Consider the following 22,081-nt stretch of genomic DNA (forward strand, 5'->3'; position numbering starts at 1 on the left):
TCATGTCTGATAAGTTGTCTTCGGGAATGGTTCCTGTCCTGGGCCAACAGAAGGTTTGGGGACCATGACTGCCGGGATTCCTCTAGTCTCAGTCAGACCATTAAGTATGGTCTTTTTGTGAGAATTTGGGGTCTGCATCCCACTGATCTCCTGCTCCCTCAGGGGTTCTCTATTGTGCTCCCTGTCAGGGCAGTCCTCGGTTGTGGCCGGGCACCATCTAGTTCTTCTGGTCTCAGGATGATGTAGGTCTCTGGTTCACGTGGCCCTTTCTGTCTCTTGGGGCTCTTAGTTATCATGTGACCTTGGTGTTCTTCATTCTCCTTTGATCCAGGTGGGTTGAGACCAATTGATGCATTTTAGATGGCCGCTTGTTAGCATTTAAGATCCCAGACGCCACATTTCAAAGTGGGATACTGCCGACGTTTTGATCAGCAGTCACAGCACTTAAGCACTACACTACCACAGGTCTTCTTTGTTGTCCAGGTTTTGTATGCATATGAGGTGATTGAAAACACCATGGCTTGGGTCAGGTACACCTTAGTCCTTAAAGTGACATCTTTGCTTTTTAACACTTTAAAGAGGCCTTTTGCAGCAGATTTGCTCAACCCAATGTGTTGTTTTATTTCTTCACTGCTGCTTTCTGGGGTGTTGATTGTGGATCCAAGTAAAATGAAGCCCTTAACAACTTCAATCTTTTCTCCATTTATCATGATGTTGGTTATTGGTCTAGTTATGAGGATTTTTGTTTTCTTAATGTTAAGGTGTAATCCATAATGAAGCCTGTAGTGTTTGATTTTCTTCAATAAGTGCTTCAAGTCCTCTTCACTTTCAACAAGCAATGTGTCATCTGCACATCGCAGGTTGTTAATGAGTCCTCCTCCACTCCCGATGCTGCATTCTTCTTCATATAGTCCAGTTTCTTGGATTATTTCCTCAGCATACAGATCAAATGAATATGGTGAAAGGACACAACCCTGAAGCACACCTTTCCTGATTTTAAACCACACAGTATCCCCTTGTTCTCTTTGAATGACTACCCATTGGACTATGTAAAGGTTCCACATGAGCACAATTGAGTGATCTAGAATTCCCATTCTTCGTAATGCTATCCATAATTTTTTACAATCCACATAATCAAATGCCTTTGCATAGTCAATAAAACATAGGTAAACATCTTTCTCATATTTGCTGCTTTCAGCCAAGAAACACATACAGTTTAATAAATACTTATAAATTAGGCACCCATGTATATATTCTCTAGGTCAAAAATAGGCCATTGCCAGCCTCCTAAATTCCTTTATGTGCCCCTTCCTTATCATAATATCTTTCCTTCTTGCCTCTATCTTGATTTTTATGAAAATAATTTACTTGCTTTTGATAATAGTTTTACCACTTAGCTACTGTTTCGGTATGCCTGTTTTAAAACTTTATATAAATGGAGGCATACCATAGATTTTTTCGCATGTCTTCTTTTGCTAAATGTGATGTCTCTATGAATCTTTCATTTGGTTCCAGATAGCTGTACTTTGTTCAGTTTTATTGTTATATAATAGTTCATTGAATGAATATATCACAATTTGTTTATCCCACTTTGCTGTTGATGCATATTGTATATAGTCTTTTGTGTATGGGTACTTTTACTTAACATTGTGTCTGTTTTTTTGTGTGTAGCAGTAATTCATTATTTTTCATTACTGCTTAGTATTTCACTATATGAATATACCGTAATATTTTACTTACATGTTAATATATATTTATGTAAGTGTGGGTCTGTTTTCAGATTCTCTGCCTGGTTCCATTGGATTATTTGTTTATTCTGTGCCAGCGTTTCACTGTCTTAATTTCTGTAGCTTTCTGATAAAGCTTATTATCTGGTAGTGCAAACTTTCAATTTTGTTCTTTAAGATTATCTTCGTTGATCTTGGCCCTTGGCTTTTCATCCTTGTTGTTGCATATACTTGTAGTTTGTTCATTTTCATTCTTGTATAGTATTCCATTGTGAGTATACTACAATTTATTTATGCAATAAATACAGATTTTTGTAGTTCATGAGCATTTGTGTAGTTTCTCATTTGAGGTTATTACAAATAGTGCAGCAATAAAGATTTTGTATGTTTCTTTTGGTAAACATATGGTCAGAAAACATATGCTATGATTTTAATCCTCTCAAATTTGTGGAGACTTACTTTATGTCCCCAAATATGGTCAATTTTGATAAATGTTCCACATGTGTTTGGAAAAAAAAGAAATGTGTCATTATTTGATGCAGTGTTCACTATACAACAGTTAGGCCATGCTTATTAGTTGCATTTATCAGACCCTCTACATCGTTACTGAAATCGTATCTGCTTCTCTGTCAGCTGTTGAGAACGGTGTGTTAAGTCTCCTCCTGTTACGGAGACTTTGGTTCTGTTCGCTGTGTTGCTGGGTGCCTTTAGGGTTAGGGTTATAATACCTTTCTGATGTATTGACCTCTTCATCATTTTGAGAAATGATACTGGTATCTCTTTTATCTGTAGAAATGCTTACTGCCTTAAAGGCAAATTTTTTCATCATATTAATATTGCTACACCAGCTTTTTTGGATAGTGCTTGCATAGTATATCTTTTTTATATTTTTATTTTCCACTTTTCTGTGTCCTTATATTTAGGTGAAAAGGAGCCCTGGTGGTACAGTGGTTAAAGCACTCAGTTGCTAAATGGAAGGTCACCAGTTCAAACTCACCAGCCACTACATGGGAGAAGGATGTGGCAGTCTGCTTTTGTAAAGATTATGGCTTTGGAAACCCTATGGGGCAGTTCTATCCTGCCCTATAAGTCACTATGTGTCAGAATTGACTTGATGCCAACAGTATATTTAGATAAGCTTCTTGTAAGAATTGAGAGGATGGTGCAGGAATGGGCAGCATTTCATTCTGTTGTATGTAGGGTCATTGTGAGTCAGAACCAACTCGACGGCACCTAACAACAACTCGTAAGCAGCCTATAGAAGGATTTGTTTTTTTCATTCAGTCTGAAAATCTTAACTTTTAATAGCAGTTTTAAACAAATTTATATTTAAAGTAATTACTGTTGTATAGAATTTTAGTTGGACTATACTCTTTCTTTTGACATTGTGAAGATGTTATTCCATTGTTGCCTGGCTACTATTATTTCTGTTGCAAAGTCAGCTATCAATAGTTTTATTTTATCAATGCTTTGACTATTTCTTCAAACATTGCTTTTAAGATTTTTTTTTGCTCATCTTTGGTGGTTAGATTCATTTCTTGGAATTTGATTGTTTGTTGTTGTTGTTAGATGCCATTGTGTTGGTTCCGACTCATAGCGACCCTATGCACAACAGAACAAAACACTGCCCAGTCCTGTGCCATCGTTACAATCATTGTTATGCTTAAGCCCATCGTTGCAGCCACTGTGTCAGTCCAACTCATTGAGGGTCTTCCCCTTTTCCGCTGACCCTGTAGTTTACCAAGCATGATGTTCTTCTCCAGGGACTGATCCCTCCTGACAACATGTCCAAAGTATGTAAGATGCAGTCTCGCCATCCTTGCTTCTAAGGAGCATTCTGGTTGTACTTCTCCAAAGGCAGATTTGTTCATTCTTTCGGCAGTCCATGGTATATTCAATATTCTTCGCCAACACCACAATTCAAGGCATCAATTCTTCTTCAGTTTTCCTTATTCATTGTCAAACTTTCACATGCATGTGATGTTATTGAAAATACCATGGCTTCAGTCAGGCACACCTTAGTCTTCAAGGTGACATCTTTGCTTTTCAACACTTTAAAGAGGTCCTTTGCAGCAGATTTGCCCAATACAATGTGTCTTTTGATTTCTTGACTGCTGCTTCCGTAGGTGTTGATTGTGGATCCAAGTAAAAAGAAATCCTTGACAACTTCAATCTTTTCTCTGTTTATCATGATGTTGTTTACTGGTCCAGATGTGAGGATTTTTGTTTTCTTTATGTTGAGGTGTAATGCATACCTAAGGCTGTGGTCTTTGATCTTCATTAGTAAGTATTTCAAGTCCTCTTCACTTTCAGCAAGCAAGGTTGTTTCATCTGCACATTGCAGGTTGTTAATGAGTCTTCCTCCAATCCTGATGCCCCATTGTTCTTCATATAGTCCAGCTTTTTGGGTTATTTGCTAAGCATAGAGATTGAATAGGTATGGTGAAAGGATACAATCCTGAAGCACACCTTTCCTTACTTTAAAAGGCTCAGTATCCCCTTGTTTTGTCCGAACAGCTGCCTCTTAATCTATGTACATTTCCTCATGAGCACAATTAAATGTTCTGGTATTCCCATTCTTCTCAATGTTATCCATAATTTGTTATGATCCACACAGTTGATCATAACATAGGTAGTCAATAAAACATAGGTAAACATCCTTCTGGTATTCTCTGCTTTCAGCCAGGATCCATCTGACATCAGCAATGATATCCCTGGTTCCACGTCCTCTTCTGAATCCCGCCTGAATTTCTGACAGTTCCTTGTCAATATACTGCTGCAGCTGTTTTTTAATGATCTTCAGCAAAATTTTGCTTGCACGTGATATTAATGATATTGTTTGATAATTTCCACTTTTGGTTGGATCACCTTTCTTGGGAATAGGAATAAATATGGATCTCTTCCAGTCGGCTGGCCAGAAAGCTGTCTTCAATATTTCTTGGCATACACAAGTGAGCACTTCTAGCACTGCGTCTGCTTGTTGAAACATCTCAATTGATATTCTGTCAATTCCTGAAGCCTTGTTTTTCACCAATGCCTTCAAAAAAAATTGGACTTCTTCCTTCAGTACCATTGGTTCCTGATCATATACCACCTCTTGAAATGGTTGAATGTCGACCAGTTCTTTTTGGTATAACAACTCTGTGTATTCCCTCCATCTTCTTTCGATGCTTCCTGCATCGTTTAACATTTTCCCCATAGAATCCTTCACTATGGCAACTCGAGGCTTGAATTTTTCTTTAATTCTTTCAGTTTGAGAAATGCTGAGCATGTTCTTCCCTTTTAGTTTTCTATCTCCAGCTGTTTACACATGTCATTATAATACTTTGCTTTGTCTTTCTGAGCTGCCCTTTGAAATCTTCTGTTCAGCTCTTTTACTCCATTTCTTCCTTTTGCTTTAGTAGCTCGACGTTTGCGAGCAAGTTTCAGTCTCCTCTGACATCCATCTTGGTCTTTTCTTTCTTTCCTGTCTTTTCAATGACCTCTTGCTTTCTTTATGTATGATGTCCTTGATGTCATTCCACAACTCATCTGGTCTTTGGTCGTTAGTGTTCAACGCATCAAATTTATTCTTGAGATGGTCTCTAAATTCAGGTGGGATATACTCAAGGTCGTATTTTGGCTCTTGTGGACGTGTCCGTCAGTTTGTCGTACTGTGGGGGCTTGGGTGTTGCTGTGATGCTGGAAGCTATGCCACTGGTATTCAGATACCAGCAGGGTCACCCACGGAAGACAGCTTTCAGCTGAGCTTCCAGGCAAACAGAGACTAGGAAGAAGGACCTGGCAGTCTACTTCTGAAAAGAATTAGCCAGTGAAAACCTTATAAACAGCATTTGATTGTTTATGTTGTTGTAAATGGATTCTTGTTTTCATTTTCTAAAATGTGTTGCTAGTGCATTGAAATGTAATTAATTTTCACTTTGAATCCGGAAACATTGCTAAGCCATCTGATTTTAATAATGTGCTCAGAGACCATTTTACATTCTACATATAAAATCATATCCATTTTTCTGTTGGGGATGGATATATAACAGCTTACAGCTAGCACGTTAGACTGCAGATTAGGAGCTCTCCAGTTCAAATCTCAACGATCAACTTACTCTTAATTTTATTCATTGGTTAACAGCTGTAGCTCTTAACCACTACGCCACCAGGGTTTCCTGTATTAACTGGTCTTCCTTGTAGGTGTATAGATATCCTACCACTGACTGCATTGTACTTTAGGACAGATCTTGAAATGTTCTTTTTGACGATGACAGCAATGTCCTTTCTCTTCAAGTTGTCATTTCCTGCGTAAGAGACCACATAATTGTTTGATTCAAAATGGCCAATACCATTCCATTTCAGCTCGCTAATGCCTAGGACATCGATGTTTATGCATTCTGTTTCATTTTTGATGATTTTCAATTTTCCTAGATTCATACTTCATAATTCCACATTCTGATTATTAATGGATGTTTGCAGCTGTTTCTTCACATTTTCAGTCGTGCCACATCAGCAAATGAAGGTCCCAAAAGCTTGACTTTATCCATGTCATTAAGGTCGATTCTACTTCGTGGAGGCAGCTTTTCCCCAGTCTTCTGAGTGCCTTCCGACCTGAGGGGCTCATATTCCGGCACTATATCAGACAAAGTTCGGCTGCTCTTCATGAAGTTTTCATTGCCTTATGTTTTTCAGAAGTAGACTGCTGCTGGGTCCTTCTTCAGAGTCTGTTTTAGTCTGGAAGCTCAGCTGAAACCTGTCCTCCCCGGGAGACCTTGCTGGCATCTGAATACTGGTGGCATAGCTTCCAACATCATAGCAACACAAAGTCCCCACAGTACGACAAACTGACAGATACCTTATGGCCACTAGATGTAGGCAGGAACAGGAATTACTCATCTTCAGGCAAACAGCTTGGCACCTACTCAAAAAACTTTTGGTGAGTAAATGGTAACTTGGCTTCTCCTCTCCTGACATCCTCAGCTTCCCTTAAGCCTTCCTCTCCGAAAATGTGCTTTGTTGGAACAGCCCCTGGGGGCCTTGGAAATGCACCCAGCTCATCACTCAGTGCCAGCCCTGGACCAAAGCAATCACCATTTCTCCTTGATAGGGAAGGTGGGTATAACAGTAGGTGGGGTGGAAGGGACGCATTGTGGGGAGGTAGAGGGAGGTGGGAAGGGCTATCCACTGGGTAGTTTCTGAGACCTACCATGAGTATACCATACTAAGCATTGTGAGATGGAGGATTCCAAGTCAGGTGGCTGTCGTGGATTGAATTTTGTCCCCCTGAAAAAGATATTTGGAAGTCCTAACCCCTGGTACCTGTGAACACGACCCTGTTTGATAACAGGGTTTTTTAAGATGGAGTTGGATAGGTCCTAATCTTTCCCAAGTAATGTCTTACAAAAGAGAACAGATACAGATGTAGACACAGAAGGACAGGCCACGTCACAACAAAGGCAGACGCCAAGGATTGACAGGTGCCACCAGAAGCTAGCAGAGAGGCATGGAACAGTTTCTCAGAGCCTTCAGAAGGAATCAATGTGGCTGAAAACTTGAATTCAGGCTTCTAGACCACAGAACTGTGAAACAATAAATTTCTGTTCTTTAAAGTCACCCACTTTGTGGTGATTTGTTATAGCAGCCCTAAGAAACTAAGATGGTGGACTTTGAGGATTACAGTGCGGTTGAGGAGATGAGACCTACACGCATAAAGAGACATTCCTTGTGGCTCCACCTTATGCAGCCTGGAGAGGAAGGTTCTGTGGGGTTGTTCTTACAGACACCAACAATAAACACATTGCCATTGCCATTGAGTGGATTCCAACTCATAGTGACCCTATAGGACAGAAGAGAACTGCCCTATAGTTTCCAAGGAGCGCCTGGTGGGTTCAAAATGCCAACCTTTTGGTTAGTAGCCATAGCACTAAACCACCATGCCACCAGGGTTTCCGCACCAACAATAAGGGTCTGTTAAACCTTCACTGAGGGCCCAGGTAGAAAGCATGTGGTAATGTGAGTTATCAAAATGGCATGTAAATAAGAGGGTCCCTGTATTTGAACCAGGGACCTCTTGATCTGCAGTCAAATGCTCTACCTCTGAGCTACACCCCCTGGCATGCCAACATGACCTAATTAATGCCTTTAACTTGTGTAGTACCACTCTGCTCTGTAATATTAACTGGTGCTTCCCTTTGGGATTGGCTGACTCATGACTAGACACCTTGCTTCAGCTCTGAGGCCTTTCAGGCCTCATCCCTGGTGAGGGCACCAGCAGGGAGGAAAGGAAAGAAGCCCCCTGCAGAATGCCAGCTCATATCCTGTTGCCTTCTTGATTTAGGCCAAGAGGTGGCCAAAGTCTCCAAAACAGCCCACATAGTCCTCACCTGGGCCCCAGCCCTGTGCCCTTTTTCCTTCAGTAAGGATAGAAATGGGCTGTGTATTAGTCTCCTGGGGTGGCCATAGCACAATACCACAAGGTGAGTAGCTTTAAACAACAGAAATTTATTGTCTCACAGTTCTGGAGGCTGAGAGTCCAAGATCAGGATGTCAGCCATGTTGGTCCTTCTGAGAGCTCTGAGATTGGATCTCTTCCATGCCCCCACTAGCTTCTGCTAGCTCCAGGTGTTTCTTGGAGTCCCTTGGCTTGCAGCTGCAGCATCACATGGTCACATGGTGTCCTTCCTCTGTCTCTCTTCTTTTACAAGGACAGCACTCAGATGGAATTAGGACCATCCTACCTGGTATGGAGCCTTGGTGTCGCAGTGGTTAAGAGCTATGGTTGAGCTATGGCTGCTAATCAAAAGGTCATCAGTTCAAATTCACCAGCTACTCCTTGGAAACTCTATAGGGCAGTTCTGCCCTGTCCTGTAGGGTCACTATGAGTTGGAATCAACCTGAGAGCAATGGGTTTGGTTTGATATTCTACCTGGTATGACCTCATGTTAATTTAACTAATGACATCTTCAAAGACCCTACTTCCAAACAAGATCATGGTCACAGGTACCAGAGTTTAGGACTCCAACATGTCTTTTTTGGAGGACACAACTTGATCCATAACAGGTTGTAATTCAAACAGTTTAATAGAGTTCCAATAGTTGGGAAGAATGGCAGAATCCTTGCTTCCCTTGTTAGAGTAGATGAGGCAGGATTTCAGCGTTCAAGGTTAAAGCAACAATGAGTGATCTCTGGTGTGAGAAACCAGCTCATCAGCAGAAAAAGTCTACCTCACATGGAGAACGTAGATGCTAAATTTGCCTCCCCGGGTCTCATTGCCACCCCAGGTGTACCAAACAGTCTTGTTGTGAAGGTGGGGGTGAAGGTTGGTAACTAGGGCTAATTTACTGTCTGCACTAATATGTACAGCTCTCTGGTCAGCCCTGAAAAATCCAGAAGTCTGCACCACAGCCCCTGCCTCATTTTTAAGGATCCAGCAGCATTGAAGAAATGCGATATACACAGAGGGAAAAAAAAAAAAGCCAGATGCCAAGAGAAAGGATACTCATGATATCAGTGCGGACAGAGATGAGAGGGGGCTATCCACCAGGATGTAGCTGTGCAAAGGCTGGTCTGTAGCATCCAATTTCAGGGAGGCTTATCACTGTCAAATTGTCATCCATGAAAGTAAACTAGAATATGAGCAACAGCTTTTGTGAATAGGAAAACCAACATGGCCGGGGGCACCTGGATTTGAACCAGGGACCTCTTGATCTGCAGTCAAATGCTTTACCACAGAGCTATGCCCCCTTTCCTTTTATAAATGCTTAATATGTGTCTTTTCACTTTCATAGCCATACCCAGGATTCCTGCAACACACTGGATGTTTCTACTTATTTCTAGAGAGCTGATAAAACCAGTGTCTTTGTCATCTACTGCTGCTGTAACAGAAATGCCACAAGTGGATGCCTTTAACAAAGAGAAATTTATTTTCTCACAGTCAGGTAGGCTAGAAGTCCAAACCCAGGGCATCAGCTCCAGGGGAAGGCCTTCTCTGTCTTTCAGCTCTGGAGGAAGGTCCTTGTCATCAATTCTCCCCTGGTTGAGGGGCTTCTCAGGCTCAAGGACCTCAGGTCCAAAGGACGCACTGTGCTCGTGGTATTGCTTTCTTGGTGGTATGAGGTCCCCCGTCTCTCTGCTCGCTTCTCTCTTTTATAACTCAAAAGAGATTTACTTAAGACACAATCCAATCTTGTAGATCTCATCAGTGTAACTGCTGCTAATCCATCTCATTAACATCGAAATGATTGGATTTACGACACATAGGAAATCACATCAGATGACAAAATGGTGGACTATCACACAGCTCTAGGAATTGTGCCATAGCCAAACTAACTCACATTTTGGGGGGACACGATTCAATCCATAACAACCAGCAACTGATTCCTCTACAAACTCATCCCCTGGGGTCCTTCTGCTCCCCCAGTCCCAGGGTCCCCCAGTGCTACTCCCTGCTTACATGCCTGCATATCGCCCTTCCCCTCAGTCTGTGGTAACAGCAACAGCTATCTCTACTCGCAGCCTTTAGTTCCTCTCCTTCTGTTCTTTCTTAAATCCACTCCAATCATATTCTTGCCCACACCACTCCACTGGAGTTACTATTGCCAGGTCACCAATAACCTCCACGTTGCTAAATCTAGTCGTCAAGTTTTATTCCTTAACCCACTTCACCTTAAAATTATTTTTGATTTCAACTTTTGTTACAGCAGCAGGTAAATAACGGAGAATTTACCATCTGCATTTAGTGTGTTCATGACGTTGTGCGACCAGCACCACTATCTAGTTCCGGAACATTTCACCACTCCAGAAGGAAACTCTGCACCCGTTAAGCAGTCACTCCCGTTCCCCCTCCCCTCAGCCCTGGGAAATCATTGATCTCTTCTTCGTCTTTATACATTTGCCTATTCAGGATATTTCACATAAATGGAATAATAATAAAAAAAGTGTACCATTTTTGTCCGGCTTCTTCTAGTACTTAGCATAATATTTTCAAGGTTCATGCATGTTGTAGCATGTATCAGTACTTCATTTCTTTTTATGGCTGAGTAATACTCTATTGCATGGCTATATCACATTTTATTTATCCACTCATCAGTTGAAGAACATTTGAGTTTTTTCCATCTTTTGGCTGTTGTGAATAGTACTTCGATGGACATTGGTGTACAGGTATCTGAATCCCTACTTTCAAGTCTTTGAGGTATATTCTCAGGAGTGGAATTGCTGGGTCATTGGTAATTCTACCTGTACTGTCAAATTGTTTTGCACAGTAGCTGAACCAGCAATGTACAAGGGTTTCAATTTCTCCACATCCTTGCCTACACCCTGTTATTTTTCTTTTATAATTATTATTACAGTCATCCTAGTGAGTGTGAAGTGATCTATCATTGCGGTTTTGGTTTACATCCCATAATGACTGATGACACTGTGTTTGGTGGCCATTTGTATATCCTCTTTAGAGAAATGTGTATTCAGAAACTTTGTCCATTTTTAAAATGGGTTGTTTGTCTTTTTATTATTGAGTTGTAAGAGTTCTTTATATATTCTGGGTACTAGATCCTTATCAGATATATGATGTGCAAAAATTTCTGCCCATTCTATGTGTTGTCTTTTCATTTTCTTGAAGTTGCCTTTTCAAAAACAAGTTTTTAATTTTGATGAAGCAACAAACTTCCTCAGCTTTTATTTATCTGGGAATGTTTTAATTTCACCTTTATTTTTAAAGGATAATTTTGCCGAATATAGAATTCTTGTTTGACATTCCCCCCTCCCCAGTACTTTAAATAAGTCATCCCACTGCCTTGGATTCTTTCAAACTATCTTCTAAGTTGATTTCCTTCCATCCTACCTCTTGACCCTTGACCTACACAGGCTTGCACAGCTCACCTTTCTGTGTAAATGAATCATCTCCCTAACCCAATTGCCATCCCCAGAAGGAAAGCAGGGAGATGGTGTAGGCTTCTCTTGAACTCCCTGAGTAACTTTTGATTACTGCTTATGTTGAATACAGCCAAATATTTCAATTCAATCTCTCTTTGAAAGGGGGTAGGGAAGAAGGATTTGCCAATTTTTTCCACTGTGTGTGTGTGTGTGTGTCGTAGTCTCCAAAGCTTGTAGGCAAAGTTGGTAGACCCAACCAGACCTGTGTCCTTTCTCACCTCCCATCGGACACATGCTAAGTCCCAGAACCCTGAAAGTGGAAGCAAGGTGGAACTTCAACATCAAGTTTAGGGGACAAAAGCAGAAGGCTATAGGGGACACCTGGATTTGAACCAGGCATCTCTCTCTCTCTCTGTTTTTTTTTTTTTTTCTCAACAGCTTCATGGAGATATGATTCACATATCATACAATTCACGCATTTAAAGTGTACAATTCAATGTTTTTTTAGTTTATTCACAGATAACCACCACCATTACCTGATCTCAGTACATTTTCATTACCCCCAAAAGAAACTCTCTACCGGTTAGCAGTCATATCCCATTATCTCCTCACTCCACTTCCTAGCAAACACTACTTTGTCTCTACGAATATACCGAGTCTCAATATTTCATGTAAATACAATATGTGGCCTTTTGTGCCTGGCTTCTTTCATTTATTTTATTTTTTTCAAGGCCTGTCCCTGTTGCAGCATGGCAGGTATCAGTACTTATTCCTTTTTATTGCCTAAGAGCATTTCATTATCCAGATAGGCCCCGTTTTATCTACCCGTTCATCAGCTGATGGACATTTGGGTTACTTCCACTTTTAGAATATTATGATTAATTTTGCTAAGAACATTTGTGTGAATGTTATTATGTGAACATATGTTTTCATTTCTTTTGGTTATTTAACTAGGAGTAGAATTTATGGGTCGTATGGTAACTTTTTGAGGAACTGCCAAAATATTTTCTAAAGCAGCTTCACCAATTTACATTCCTACCAGCGATATATGAGCGTTTCAATTTCTCTGCATCCTCTCCAACAAATGTTAGTCTTTTTTATTTTTAAACTCTTCAGCGGTTTTAGTATATTTACAGTGCTGTGCATCCATCACCACAATTAATTTTAGAACATTTTCATCACTCCCAAAAGAGATGCTATACCCATTTGCAGTCACTCCCTTTACCCCAGCCCTCAGTAACCACCAATGTACTTTCTGTCTCTGTGGATTTGCATCCTGGCTTCTTCTTCTTTTTTTTAAAAATATTGTTGTTGTTGAGAATATACACAGCAAAACATACACCAATTCAGCAGTTTCTACAAGTACAGTTCAGTGACATTGATTACGTCCTTCCAGTTGTGCAACCATTCTCACCCTCCTTTTCTGAGTTGTTCCCCCCCGTTAACATAAATTCACTGCCCCCTAAATTTCCTGTCTGATCTTTCCAGGTGCTGTTGCCAATTTAATCCCATATACACAGATCTTGAGCTTCGAAACTAAAACAGATTAGGACAAAGGAACTGGTGGTGTACTTCTGAAAAGAATTAGCCAGTGAAAACCTTATGAATAGCAGCGGAACATTGTACGATATAGTGACGGAAGATGAGCCTCTCAGGTTGGAAGGCACTCAAAAGACGACTGGGGAAGAGCTGTCTCCTCAAAATAGAGTCGACCTTAATGATGTGGATGGAGCCAAGCATTCGGGACCTACATTTACTGATGTGGCACGAGTCAAAATAAGAAGAAACAGCTGCAAACATCCATCAATAATCAGAATGTGGAATTATGACGTATGAATCTAGGAAAATTGGAAATCGTCCAAAATGAAACAGAATGCATAAACATCGATATACCAGGCATTGGTGGTGTTGTTGTCATTAGGTGCTCTCAAGCTGGTTCTGACTCATAGCGATGCTACGCACAATAGAATGAAACACTGCCCAGTCCTGTGCCATTTTCACAGTTGTTGCTACACTTGAGCCCATTGTTGCAGCCACTGTGTCAATGCATCTCGTTGAGGGTCCGCCTTGTTTTCACCGACCCTCTACTTTACAAAGCATGATGTCCTCCAGGGACTGATCCCTCCTGACAACATGTCCAAAGTATGTGAGACATAGTCTCACCATCCTTGCTTCTGGGGAGCATTCTGGTTGTACTTCTTCCAAGACAGATTTGTTTGTTCTTCTGGCAGACCATGGTATGTTCTTCATTCTTCACCAACACTACAATTCAAAAGCATCAAATCATCTTCAGTCTTCCTTATTCACTGTTCAGCTTTTGAATGCATATGAGACCTATGGGCTTGGGTCAGGCACACCTTAGTCTTCAAGGTGACATCTTTGCTTTCCAACACTTTAAAGAGGTCTTTTGCAGCAGATTTTCCCAATGCAATGCATCTTTTGATTTGACTGCTGCTTCCATAGGCGTTGATTGTGGACCCAAGTAAAATGAAATCCTTGACAACTTCAGTTCTTTCCCCATTTATCATGGAGTTACTTACTGGCCCAGTTGTGAGGATTTTTGTTTTCTTTATGTTGAGGTGTAATCCTTATGGAAGGCTGTGGTCTTTGATCTTCATCAGTGAGGGCAGCAAGTCCTATTCACTTTCACCAAGCAAGGTTGTGTCATCTGCATAATGCAGATTGTTAATGAGTCTTCCTCCAATCTTCATATCGTCCAGCTTCTCAGATTATTTGCTCAGCATAGAGATTGAATAGGTATGGTGAAAGGATACAACCCTGAAGCACACCTTTCCTGACATTAAAAGGCTCAGTATCCCCTTGTTCTGTCCTAACAGCTGCCTCTTGATCTATGTACATTTCCTCATGAGCACAATTAAATGTTCGGGAATTCCCATTCTTCGCAACGTCATCCATAATTTGTTATGATCCACACAGTCGAACGCCTTAGCATAGTCAGTAAAACACAGGTAAACATCTTTCTGGCATTCTCTGCTTTCAGCCAGGATCCATCTGACAGCAACAATAATATCCCTGGTTCCATGTCCTCTCCTAAATCCTGCTTGAATTTTGGGTAGTTCCCTATGGATATACTGCTGCAGCCATTTTTAAATGATCTTCAGCAAAATTCTGCTTGCATGGGATATTAATGATATTGTTCGATAATTTCTGCATTGTTTAGATCACCTTTCTTGTGAATAGGCATAAATATGGACCTCTTCCAGTGGGTTGGCCAGGTAGCTGTCTTCCAAATTTCTTGGCATAGATGAGTGAGCACTTCCAGTGCTGCATCTCTGTGTTAAAACATCTCAATTGGTATTCTGTCAATTCCTGGAGTCTTGTTTTTCACCGGAAACCCTGGTGGTGTAGTGGTTAAGTGCTATGGCTGCTAACCAAAGGGTCGGCAGTTCAAATCTGCCAGGCGCTCCTTGGAAACTCTATGGGGGCAGTTCTACTCTGTTCTATAGGGTCGCTATGAGTTGGAATCGACTCAATGGCACTGGGTTTGGTTTGGTTTTGATTCGTTTTTCACCAATACCTTCAGTGCCGCTTGGATTTCTTCCTTAAGTGCTATTAGTTCCTGATCATATGTTACCTCCTGAAATGGTTGAAAGTCAGCAAATTCTTTTTGGTATAATGACTGTGTATTCCTTCCACCTTCTTTTGATGTTTCCGGCATTGTTTAATATTTTCCCTTCCTTCAGTATTGCAACTTGAGGCTTGAATTTTTTCTGCAGTTCTTTCAGCTTGAGGAATGCCAAGCATGTTCTTCACTTTTGTTTTTCTATCTCCAGCTCTTTGCACCTGACATCATAATACTTTAGTTTGCCTTCTCTGGTCACCTTTTGAAATCTTCTATTCATCATTTTTTCCTTTTGCTTTAGCTACTTGACCTTCAAGAGCAAGTTCTGGAGTCTCTTCTGACATGCATTTTGGTGTTTTCTTTCCTGCCTTTTTAATGACCTCTTGCTTTCTTCATGTATGATGTCCTTGAAATCATTCCACAACTTCATCTGGTCTTCTGTCATTAGTGTTCAACAGGTCAAATCCATTCTTGAGACGGTCTCTAAATTGAGGTGGGATATGATCATGGTCATACGTCGGCTCTCGTGGACTGGTTCTAATTTTCTTCAGTTTCAACTTGAATTTGCATGTTAGTAATTGATGGTCTGATCCACAGTGGGCCCCTGGCCTTGTTCTGATTGATGATATTGAGCTTTTTCCATCGTCTGTTTCCACAGATGTAGTCAATTTGATTCCTGTGGATTTCATCTGACGAGGTCCATAGTCACCGTTTATATTGTTGAAAAAAGGTATTTGCAATGAAGAAATTGTTGGTCTTGCAAAATTCTACCATGCTAACTCCAGCACTGTTTCTTTCACCAAGGCCATATTTTCCAACTACCAATCCTTCTTCTTCATCTCCAACTTTCACATTCCAATCACCAGTAATTATCAGTGCAAACTGATTGCATGTTCAGTCAATTTCAGACTGCAGAAGTTGGTAAAAATCTTCAATTTCTTCAACTGTGGCCTTAGTGGTTGCTGTGTAAATTTGAATAATAGTCGTATTAACTGGTCTTCCTTGTAGGCGCGTAGACATTATCCTATCACTAACAGCATGGTACTTCAGGATAGATCTTGAAATGTTCTCTTTGACGATGAATGCAATGCCATTCCTCTTCAAGTCATCATTCCCAGCATAGAAGACCATATGATTGTCTGATTCGAAATGGCCAGTACCAGTACATTTTAGCTCACTAATCCCAGGATATTGATGTTTAAGCATTCCATTTCATTTTTGACGATTTCCAATTTTCCTAGATTCATATTTCCTACATTCCAGGTTCTAATTATTTACAGATGCTTGCAGCTGTTTCTTCTCGTTTTGAGTCATGTCGCATCAGCAAAAGAAGGCTCCAAAAGCTTGACTCCATCCATGTCATTAAGGTCAACTCTACTTTGAGGAGGCACCTCTTCCCCAGTTGTCTTTTGAGTGACTTCCAACCTGAGGGGCTCATCTTCCAGCACTATATCAATGTTCTGCTGCTATTCATAACATTTTCACTGGATAATTCTTTTCAGAAGTAGACTGCGAGGACCTTCTTTCTAGTCTGTCTTAGTCTGGAAGCTCAGCTGAAACCTGTCTGCCATGGGTGACACTGCTGGTATTTGATTACTAGCGGCATAGCTTCCAGCATCACAGCAACACATAAGCCCCCACGGTATGACAAACTGACAGATGTGTGAGGGTCCTAGGCATCAGCAAGCTTAAATGGACTGATATTGGCCATTTTGAATCAGACAATCATATGATCTACTATGTCGGGAATGACAACTTGAAGAGAAATGGCATTGCAGTCATTGTCAAAAAGAACATTTCAAGATCTATCCTGATGTACAGTGCTGTCAGTGACAGGATAATATCCATATACCTACAAGGAAGACCAGTTAATACAACTATTGTTCAAATCAACATATCAACCACTAATGCAAAAGATGAAGAAATTGAAGATTTTTATCAGCTTCTGCAGTCTGAAATTTATCGAACATGCAGTCAGGATGCATTGATAATTACTGATGATTGGAATGTGAAAGTTGGAGACAAAGAAGAAGGATCGGGAGTTGGAAAATACGGCCTTGGTGATAGGAATGATGCCGGAGATTGCATGATAGAATTTTGCAAGACCAACAACTTCTTCATTGCAGATACCTTTTTTCAACAACATAAATGGTGACCATACATGTGGACCTCAGAGAATGGAATATACACGAATTAAATCCACTATATCTGTGGAAAGAGGCGATGGAAAGGCTCAATATCATCAGTCAGAACAAGGTCAGTGGCTGACTGTGGAACAGATCATCAATTGTTCGTATGCAAGTTCAAGTTGAAACTGAAGAAAATTAGAACAAGTCCATGAGAGCCAAAGTACGACCTTGAGCATATCCCACCTGCATTTAGAGACCATCTGAAGAATAGATTTGACGCGTTGAACACTAATGACCGAGGACCAGACGAGTTGTGGGATGACGTCAAGGACATTATACACAAAGAAAGCAAAAGGTCATTAAAAAGACAGGAAAGAAAGAAAAGACCAAAATGAATGTCAGAAGAGACTCTGAAACTTGCTCTTGAACATCGAGTGCCTAAAGTGAAAGGAAGAAATGATTAAGTAAAAGAACTAATCAGAAGATTTCAAAGGATGATTCAAGAAGACAAAGTAAAGTAGTATAATGACATGTGCAAAGACCTGAAGTTAGAAAACCAAAAAGGGAGAACATGCTTAGCATTCTTCAAGCTGAAAGAACTGAAGAAAAAATTCAAGCCTCAAGTTGCACTACTGAAGGATTCTAAAGGGAAAATATTAAACAACACAGGAAGCATCAAAAGAAGATGGAAAGAATACACAGAGCAAATATCCCAAAAAGAACTGGTCAACGTTCAACCATTTCAGGAGGTGGCATATCATCAGGACCCAAGAGTACTGAAGGAAGAAGTCCAAGCTGCACTGAAGGCATTGGCAAAAAGCAAGGCTCCAGGAATTGAAGGAATACCAATTGAGATATTTCAACAAACAGTTGTGCTCACTCCTCTATGCTAAGAAATTTGGAAGACAGCTAAGAGGCCAATTGACTGGAAGAGACCAACATTTATGCCTATTTCCAGAGAAAGGTGATCCAACCCAATGTGGAAATTATCGAACAATATCATTTATATGACAAGCAAGTAAAATTGTTGAAGATCATTCAAAACTGGTTGCAGCAATACATTGACAGGGAATTGCCAGAAATTCGAGCCAGATTCAGAAGAGGATGGAACCAGGGATAACATTGCTGATGTCAGATGGATCCTGGCTGAAAGCAAAGAATACCAGAAAGATGTTTACCTATGTTTTATCGATGACTCGGGGAGAGGTACCTCCTCAAAGTAGAGTCCACCTTAATGACATGGATGGGGTCAAGCTTTCAGGACCTTCATTTGCTGATGAGGCATGACTCAGAATGAGAGGAAACAGCTGCAAACATCCATTTATAATCAGAACCTGGAATGTATGAAGTATGAATCTAGGAAAACTGGAAATCATCAAAAATGAAATGGAATCCATGAACATTGATATCCTAGGATTAGTGAGCTGAAATGGACCAGTACTGGCCTTTTTGAACTGGGCAATCACATGTCTACCATGCCAGAAATGATTACTTGAAGAGGAATAGTTTTGCATTCATCGTCAAAAAGAACATTTCAAGATCTATCCTGACGTACAATGCTGTCAGTGATAGGATAATATCAGTGCACCTACAAGGAGGATCAGTTAATACGACTATTGTTCAAATTACACACCAACTACTAAGGCCACAGATGAAGAAACTGAAGATTTTTGCCAGCTTCTGAGGTCTGAAATTGATCAAACATGCAGTCAGAATCCATTGATTAATTACTGGTGATTGGAATGCAAAAGGTGGAAACAAGGAAGAAGGATTGGTAACTGGAAAATATGGCTTGGTGATAGAAACAATGCCTGAGATTGCATGATAGAATTTTGCAAGACCGAAGACTTCTTCACTGCAAACACCTTTTTTCAATAACATAAATGGCTACTCTACACATGGACCTCACCAGATGGAATACGCAGGAACCAAATTGACTACATCTGTGGGAAGAGATGTTGGAAACGCTCAAATCATCAGTCAGAACAAGGCCAGGGGCCAACTGCGGAACAGACTATCAATTGCTCCCATGCAGGTTCAAGTTGAAACTGAAGAAAATTAGAACAAGTCCACCAGAGCCAAATTACAACTTGAGCATATCTTACCTGAATTTAGAGACCATCTCAAGAATAGATTTGACACATTGAACACTAATGACTGAAGACCAGATGAGTTATGGAATGACATCAAGGACATCATACATGAAGAAAACAAGAGGTCATTAAAAAGACAGGAAAGAAAGAAAAGACTTAAATGGATGTCAGAGGAGACTCTGAAACTTGATCTTGAATGTTGAGCAGCTATAGCAAAAGGAAAAAATGATGAAGTAAAAGAACTGAACAGAAGATTTGAAAGGATGGCTGGAGAAGACAAAATGAAGTGTTATAATGACATGTGCAAAGCCCTGAAGGTAGAAAACTGAAAGGGAAGAACAATGCTCTGAAGCAGAATTTCCGGCAGGGAACAGCCAGAAATTCAGCCCAGATTCAAAAGAGGACATGAAGCCAGGGGTATCATTGCTGATGCCAGATGAATCCTAGCTGAAAGCAGAGAATACCAGAAGGATGTTTACCTGTGTTTTATTAACTATACAAGGGCATTCAACTGTGTGGATCATAACAAATTATGGATAACATTGCGAAGAATGGGAATTCCAGAACACTTCATTGTGCTCATGAGGAACTGTATATAGATCAGGAGGCAGTCGTTCAGACAGAGTAAGGGGATACCGCATGGTTTAAAGTCAGGAAAAGTGTATGTCAGGGTAGCATCCTTGCTCCATACCTATTAAATCTATATGCTGCGCAAAAAATCTGAGAAGCTGTACCATGTGAAGAACAGGGCATCAGGACTGGAGGAAGACTCATCAATAACCTGCATTATGCAGATGACACAACATTGCATCCTGAAAGTGAAGAGAACAGGAAACGTTTACTGATGAAGATCAAAGACCACAGCCTTCAGTATGGATTATACTTCAACATAAGAAAACAAAAATCCTCCCAACTAGGCCAATAAGCAACACCATGATCAAAGGAGAGAAGATTTAAGTTGTCAAGGATTTCATTTTACTTGCATCCACAATCAACAGCCATGGAAGCAGCAGTCAAGAACTCAAAAGGGGAGGCGGAGCCAAGATGGCGGAATAGACAGACGCTTCCGGCGAGCGCTCTTTACAACAAAGACCCGAAAAAATAAGTGAAACGAGTATATTTGTGACAAGCTGGGAGCCCTGAGCATCAAAGGCAAGCTTAGACAAGGAACTGAGGGGCAGGGGGAGGAAGAGGCCGTTCAGAAATGGAGAGGAGTTACCAGGCCTGAATCCTGGGGAGCCCTCAGGCACCATTCCCTGAGTAGGGGCGGCAGTGGCGGCGGCTGCGGCGGCGGGTTGGTCCTAGTGTTTGGCCGCAGTTTCCTCAGGGAGAAGCAGCAGCCACACAGCCCACTCACACCTCCGGAACCTGAGGAGAACGGCACTCTTGGTGAAAGCTAAATACCTGTGTATATTTTACTGTGCCCCCCACCCCCAAGCTGGCTTCAGCGGCTGAATCCCTGGGCCTGAGATAGACCCTCATGAGCACCTAGAGCCATCCTCCCAGCCTTGGGGAAGGAAAAAAATTTCCAACTGGGGGGAAAAGATAATTTGCTAGCTCCATTAACTGGGGGAGCTCAGGACAGGAGCAGCTCCTGTCCAGGCATAAACCGTCCATGGACCTTGAGCATCTTTCCCTTCTGCATGGACCTGTGTGGGCCTATTTTGGGAGAATAAGCCCTTGTTGGCAAACTCCAACCATTTCAGCTGTGAGGTGGAGAGGTGGGTGTTTGACGTTTGACATTGCTTTGCCTGTTAAACAAGGTCCTCACCTACCTACATTAGGGACCTAAGGACTGGTAGCTCCACTCAGGTCACCCAGCCACCCATGACAGGGGTCCAAAGATAACTGGTACCTACCAGTCCTTAAAACCAAAAACTTTTGGTGCCCATGGTCCCTCTACAGAACCGACACACCAGCACACTCTAAGGAACAGAGACGTGTTTTCCTCAGAGACACTTGGGGGTCGGTTCTCAGCCCCCTGCCTTGTTCAGAGCATGACCCCCTGCTGCAATCAGATACGGGTATATACGCCAATCACCCCTGCCCCTCTAAGACTGTAGGACAGAGCCAGTACCACACACTTGATGATCAGCTACCTGGAAACCTGAGCTGAATTCATACAAGAAAACTGAATGGACTTCTAGACTGATATACCTGATAATAGCTCTAGCCATCTGGGGACAGGACACCAGAGCTCCAAAGGGGAAAATAATCAAGCCAGCTCACTCAAGCAACCCACAGGGGTATACCAAAACAAAACAAAGCAAGAAGCTACGACACAATAAGCAAATATAAACTAATACAATAACTTATAGATGGCTCTGAGACAACAGTCAATATCAAGTCACATAAAGAAACAGACCATGATCACATCAGCAGGCTGTCAAAACAAAGAATCCAGGGATCTTCTAGATGAAAGTGCATTCCTGGAATTACCAGATGCGGAATACAAAAGTTTAATATACAGAGCCCTTCAAGACATCAGGAAGGAAATGAGGCAATATGCAGAACAAGCCAAGGAACACACAGATAAAAGCAATTGAAGAAATGAGAAAGATTATTCAGGAACAAAATGAAAAATTTAATAAGTTGGAAAAACCCATAGACAGCAATCAGAAATTCAGAAGATTAACAATAAAATTGCAGAAGTAGACAACTCAACAGAAAGTCAGAGAAGCAGAATAGAACAAG

The 22,081-nt window shown here is 41.1% G+C and overlaps 2 non-coding genes across 2 annotated transcripts; both read right to left on the reverse strand.

The window, feature by feature from the left end:
- Nucleotides 1-7,751: 7,751 nt before the first annotated feature.
- TRNAC-GCA (transfer RNA cysteine (anticodon GCA)) lies at nucleotides 7,752-7,823 on the reverse strand. The gene has a single exon. It is a non-coding gene; the product is annotated as a tRNA-Cys (tRNA).
- A 1,560-nt stretch (nucleotides 7,824-9,383) lies between these two features.
- TRNAC-GCA (transfer RNA cysteine (anticodon GCA)) lies at nucleotides 9,384-9,455 on the reverse strand. The gene has a single exon. It is a non-coding gene; the product is annotated as a tRNA-Cys (tRNA).
- Nucleotides 9,456-22,081: the final 12,626 nt, after the last annotated feature.

The sequence above is a fragment of the Loxodonta africana genome, chromosome 8, assembly GCF_030014295.1.
Source record: "Loxodonta africana isolate mLoxAfr1 chromosome 8, mLoxAfr1.hap2, whole genome shotgun sequence".
Lineage (NCBI taxonomy): Eukaryota > Metazoa > Chordata > Mammalia > Proboscidea > Elephantidae > Loxodonta > Loxodonta africana.